Source organism: Parasteatoda tepidariorum, chromosome 10 (assembly GCF_043381705.1).
Source record: "Parasteatoda tepidariorum isolate YZ-2023 chromosome 10, CAS_Ptep_4.0, whole genome shotgun sequence".
Taxonomy (NCBI): domain Eukaryota; kingdom Metazoa; phylum Arthropoda; class Arachnida; order Araneae; family Theridiidae; genus Parasteatoda; species Parasteatoda tepidariorum.
This window is the reverse complement of record NC_092213.1, coordinates 2488814-2495394: the sequence shown is the minus strand read 5'-3', so window position 1 is coordinate 2495394 and position 6581 is coordinate 2488814. Positions and strand designations below refer to the sequence as shown.

At 27.3% G+C, this 6581-nt stretch overlaps 1 protein-coding gene across 2 annotated transcripts in view; it reads left to right on the top strand.

Annotated features, from left to right (window-relative positions):
• The first annotated feature begins 461 nt into the window (after positions 1-461).
• The window catches only part of LOC107451075 (RNA-binding protein 12), a 33279-nt gene continuing 27159 nt past the window's right edge, over positions 462-6581 (top strand). The window contains exons 1-2 of one of the 2 annotated variants that reach the window (XM_021145768.3): positions 462-682; positions 3976-4085. The gene's annotated coding sequence lies outside the window, so the exon portion shown is untranslated. The remainder of the gene's footprint in view (positions 683-3975; positions 4086-6581) is intronic. The other variant, XM_021145766.3, reaches the window with a different exon arrangement.

The following is a 6581-nucleotide window of genomic DNA, read 5'->3' as shown; positions in this document are numbered from 1 at the left end:
GTTAAGTTAAAAAAACGTTTTTCACAACAGGGGTGGGCATAAATGTTATAACAATCAAACATGAAGAAGTGAGCTAGTACAGTTACTAGTTTTCAATTATCAAATATCTAGCAAACTATTGCTATATACAATTACATAAATTCTGTAGTTTATTAGGAGATATTACTTTTTCTTTTAGGTATAAATTCAGATCTATTTCGTAGAGGAAGGCTGAGCAGTAACATCGATTTAAAATCATAAAACAAGAAATAGCGCGAAATTTAAGGAACTATCATGACAAGTTTAATTTCATCCAATAATGTAATAAATTTAATAATAAATAATAATAAATTGAATTTTATTTGTTTTTAAAACGAAAAAGAAATGCAATCGATTCCAAATTATTCTCGTGAGAGAAAATAGTTTATTTATTTGACGCTAGGTGCTGCTAAAATTTCTTTTCACCATAGCCAAGCAACAGACATTTAGCTTGTTGTTTGTGGCAATAACTCCTCTAAAGAATCAAAACATGGTGAAAGAAAATGTTTCGCGATCTACTGAATAAGAAGATTATATTGCGACTATTTTAAAACCTATACTGAAGCTTTACATTATTCTTTTTCTTTAATTTTGGATGTTATTTGTTCTGCATGACGTCATAAATTAATCATCTTTGAGAACATAAATAAGAAGTAAATTTTAGGTAATCTCTCATTTTATTATCGTGCGCCATTTTCGATTTACGCCATTTTGGCAGTGAAATATGATGTCTCATGTTTAATTAATCAATTCGTGAATAGTATATGATACATAATTGAAATTCCTAATATTACTTTTTTTTAAAAATATCTATAAACATTTTGAGTTTCAGAGGCGTAAGAATCTTGTAAATAATTCATAAAAAGCATTATTTACTTTTCATATTACAAAAGAAAACGAAAACAATTCTATAACACTTTTATTTAGCATTACCTTCGATTCCAGGCTGAATCCATTTTTTCAGAACTGTAATCCCTTTTATTTATAATTCTTATTAATCAATACAAGCTAAAAATTCCCGTTATTATTCATAATTCATACAAAGTCGCAAAATTAAAGACATAAAATTTAATATTAGTTTTGAGCCTTTGCTACTGAAAAGTTCTGTCAATTAATTTGAAATTGTTTAGTTGTAATATTGTGAATTTGAAATGACTATTTTGCTTTCCCTTCAGTTTGATAAATGATTGAGTGTTGTACAACAAGCTTCAATATGTAAGTTTATGAATGTATTGTTTTTTTATAATCCTAACATTAAGCATACAAATGGGAATGAAACAAACATTGGTTAAATACAGTAAACTAATAAGTGACTTTTTAAATCTAAGCTTGGTGCGAATAATCTTTGTTAATCTACCATTGACTCTATAAAAAATTTCTATCAATCTTAATGAGAAATTTTTACCTTTATTGTGTTTTTGCTTATACAAGGTCTTGAGCAAATCACTGACTTCAGGGAGATTTCCATATTGTAATTTGTAGCAGAATAATTTGTAGCAGATCCGGGCAGCAGCCCAGAAGAAACTAAATTAAACATCACAGAAACTTGAAAGGTATTCCCGAGCAAATGTTTACCTGTTGTTTTTTTAAAAAATTGCAAGTTAATAATCTTTTTGGCACCTTGACGATTGTAGTTGGCATGTCAGAGAACAATACGCAAATAAAAAAACATTGCACACACGAAGCACTAATATGTAATTAAGTCTCAAGATATTCAATTTTTACGGAACAGGGCAGCTAAATGTATGATTTATAATAATTTATGTAGTATAATTTATTTTCCTTCAATATTAAAAAATTTTATCTATCTCAATATTAAATGTGTATAAATGATATTTATGTTTAAAAGTTATTTTAGAAGAGAAGCATTACTTACAATTTAATCATAAAAACTTTTATGATTAGTTTTAATGAACCATTGTGCAACAAATTTCTATAAAGCAGCTACTAAAATAATTGTTTTTAAAATATTGAATTGAAAACAAGTATTTAAAAGTTGAAAAAAATTATACGTGTGCATTTGTAAGCCTTAATATATTAGGATCTGTTGACAGGGATGAGATTTTTTCGGTTTTGTCTCTTGAATTTCGCTTTCTTTTTTTTAAATAAATATCCCGCTTTTTTTTTTTTTAAAAAAGAAATTCAGATGTTGAAATAAAATAGTTATATTTATTTACCATTTTCAAAGATAAACAGAAAATTCAAACTACACCCTAACTGCTAACCTTTCCGCATTTTTATTTATTTTCAGGGTTGGGTTTTTATTTATTTTCATTTATTTGGGGTTTTGTAGAAAACCCCAACCCGGGTGGGTTTTATTGAGCTTTTTCTGAGTTCTATTGGACTTTTTTGCTTTTTTTATGTAGGGGTTTTCAAAAGAGAGGGCAGGGATAGGTACCTTATTTTAAAAAAGCTTATTTTAATATTAATAATTAGGCTTAATTTTATAAATTGACTTCATATAGATAATTAATACAAATAAATCAGGGTTGGAAGTTTTTGACACATGACGGTTTATACCGTGGTTTTTACCATTATGTCAAAAAGCAATAATTTTGATAAAACTGTATTTTAATTTGAGTTTAACTGCTTATGATTTAAAATTAATTCATTTTTGGTCAGTAAAATTAGAAAAAAAAGTTGTTAAAAGATATTTAAGAACAGATATTTGCATTTTCCCAACATGATTATATCAAATCATACTATTTGCAGTAAAATATTAGGATACTAAACAAAATTTTCAACATTTCCAAGCATCATTTTGTTTGGCATATTACATTACTGATGAATGTCAAGTCATTCCTGTTACTGATGAATTCAAGTCATTTCACACAGGATTTCTTTTTATTTATATTTTAATCTTAAGAAATATTTGAGGAAAATATTTTATTTGCATGGAGAACGAATCTATGGCACTGAATAATCAATGGCCATACACTCAAATCTAGCCAGCAAGGTGACTCTCCAGTCTCCAACACAATTAGTTTCTTAACTATAGGTTAATTTTGTTTAGGCTAGACTACATATATATTTCAATAGAATAGCTCTTATATATAACAGGATAAGAAAAGATATCAATCTTAGAAAAACCCACTTTAGGGTGGGTTTTATTGGGCAGGTGGGTTTTTTGCAACCCTGCTTATTTTAGCTATTTTCTCTGATTTTATGCACAGAAAATAAGATTTTCAGTATTTTTATCAGTCCTCCAGATAGCTCGTCTTTCGTAATTCAGACATCGCTGCTTCCTGTTTTCTGGTGTGACAGCAAACGAAAAAAATAGAGGTGTATTTGCGGTTGAAATGTTTAGTTGCTCATTCAATTAATCTTGTAAATTTTTATTTTTATTATGTCTTAACAAAAACAATACAAACAAGCTTTATGAAAATCCCATATCCAGACTCTGCAAATATCTCGATTCTTATTCACACGATTTTAATATCACTCATCGATTTTCGTATTAACCTTATTTAAAAGTTGCACATTGCGATTCTTATTTACGATATTTAAAAAACCAATATTGCGTTTTGTATTTATGCATTTATGAAATCGTGATTTTATTATCAAACATTGTATTATTTCTATTTAAAAGTTGAACGTTGCGATTCCTATTAAGTTGATTTAAATATCGTGCATTGCGATTCTTATTTACAAGATTTAAAAATCCAATATTGTGATTTGTATTTACGCATTTTTAAAACCCTATGTAGCGATTCGTGTTCATGCAATTTAAAAATTATGCATCGTGCTTCGTATTTACGTGATCTAAAAATTACGCATCCTGATTTGTATTTTTGCTTTTTTTAAATTCGATATAGAGTTTCATATTCACGTGATTTAAATGCCTCATCGGGATTCATATTCTCTCAATTTAAAATCATGCATGTGATTTATAATGACATGGTTTACAAGTTTAAAAATCGTACTTTTGTCAAATTTTTGGATATTTATATATTCTAGGATTTCCTCTTTTTTACTTTCTGACTACTGTCATCCCTGTGTTGAAATGTTTTCTTCTGCTTGTGCCTTATTCTAGCCTTGATTTTTATGGGTAATAATTAAGTCTGGTGGTGAGTAAAATAAAGAGAAATTTTTTTAAGCTTATCATTGAATTCTTCAAACAGTAGGCTAATATGTTGCCTAAGCAGTTAGGATGATAGAAATATAATAAAGATAATAGATTATAATTATTTTTAGTGACCATTTTTCATTGCCATTTTTTCCATAGTTTATTTTTTTTTTCTTATGTTTTAATTTTGGAATTAGTTGAAGCTTTAGTTAAATGTAGTGATCTAAAAAGATATTTCACGTTCATTTTGCTATTAGTTTTGAGAATATCATTAGCTTAATTATAAAAAAGGAAATGGAAGTTCTCAAACTAAACAGTATTGTGAAAAAGAAGAAATAAATAAAAGCTGCAATGTAGGAAATATTTTCAATTGTAATATAATCATAAAGTACACAAAAGCTATGAAGCGTCAAATAAGTCCCCTTTATTATTGTAAATAAATTACTCATGAACTGTGTATATTTCAATCTAAATATTAGTACTAACCAAAGATGTAAAATGAACTTTGTTTTCATTTTGAGAATTAACTAGAGTCAGTTAACTTAGCTATTTCATCATAAACAAAATCTTGTATTAACTATTTAATTTTTTTCATGATATGAATTTTTAAGAGAAAAAATTCTTTTGATATATATATATTTAATTTGAATGTTTTTACGTTCCCTTATGATTTAAAAAGAATTTGTCTGTTAATAGATTTTTTTTTTATCGAAGAACTGAGTTTTTAGTAAATTGCTTCACATTGAGATCAAATATAATAATTTTTTCTTTTTTTATGGAACAGGTCTGAATGAGACCATGCATTCTTTTGTTGGAAATGAAATCAATAATCACACACAAAGTACTGTACATAATCTGCTTATCAATTAAGCTGAATATGTAAAATTTAAAGCCTGACTTAAAATATTTAGATTTTAACCCTTTGACTACGAATTTTAAAAAATGATTTTTTTTGTCCCATTTATTATTCAAAAGGACAAAATAGGTCACAAATAAGGCAAATTTAGGATTTTTCTGTCAAGTGGTTATCAATTTAGAGGCTGGGAAATATATATGTCCCGGCCGTACTTCATGGTGGGATACATGTGTCTATTAGTAATTTTTAAACATTTGTTGGGACAAATGAGTTCTGTTAGTAGTCGAAGGGTTAAGTCAGGCTGAGTATCGAGAAGTGTTGACATAGTTAATGACTTTGTCACGGTTGACAGTTAAATAATTTTAATACAAAGAAATATTTCACGACTACAAATATGTAATTTAAAATTTGTAAATCCTTCATGATTTTAGTCCGTAAAATTTGCAAATCCATGCAAGGTATGAAAGTAATTATATTGTGCCTCTGATAATGGTGAGACTGTAAGTTTGTTACTAATTACATTACAGCAAACGTTTAATCTTTCTTAGCATGTAAATTTTATATTTAAAATTTGCACAATTTTGTACTTGAAGAGTGATTTATTTGTTTAAAAATTGTTCTATGTGCCTTTTTTTATTTAAAAAGCCTTAAAAATGAGAAAAAAATTTCTTTCTTTTTTTCGACTGAGAAAGCAATTTAATAAGTTTGAATTACAGGCAGGTTAAGACACTTTTTTAGTAAGCAATTATTTTATAGCTGTATATTGAAATTTTTTCATGCATTTTTTAAATACAAACTTATAACATTTCTTTCAGTAGTTATGAATCTAATTAGAAAATCTTAAGATGTCAAAGGTATGCACCATGAAATAGATGTGAAAATTATGTCCCTTCCCTTTTTGTACTACTCAACTTTAAAGGCATAGAAAAGGTCATATTTTTTTTCTTTAAAAAAGAAACAGATCTTACAATTGTCCTTAGTCTTTGGTATCTGAATCTTTCTGGTTGTTAACTCTTTTCATAAAATTTTTTCCTCTTCATTTTGTTTAAAATAGCACAATAGATAAATGCAGTTAGATGTTTATGGATATTAATGAAATTATACAAAGGATTATTAGTCAATATTAGTTTTAAAAAGCAATTTTTAAATAAATTGGGTTAATATCAAAATTTTGTCAGAAAGTTTCCAAGACTCAAGCAAGTTCATACACTAGCAGAGATATCCCAAGAAATAGAAAAGTGCACTGATTTTCTTAAATATATTGATATTCTTAAAGTGAAAATTCTCAAATATGAGCAACAATGATATTTGATATTAATTTAGCCTAAAAATAATTTGCAATAGTTATGGTTACCAAGAAAGAATACAAAGCAATCTCTTAAGATTAAAAAAAGGAACAAAAAGATCACCCCCCCCCCAAATAAAAAGAGGACAGCACTTTTTAGTTTGCCATTATCTCTGAATTAGGACATGCAGACTGGGCTACCATTTCAAAAACAGCTAATGATAACACTGAACCCATGGTTTAACATTGCATAAGTAGAAATAATTAACTTTTGTTCTATATGAAGATATCTTGCTATGGTAACAATCATGACATTCTAAATATTTGTAGGTCCAGGTGAAAAAAAAAAAAAAAAA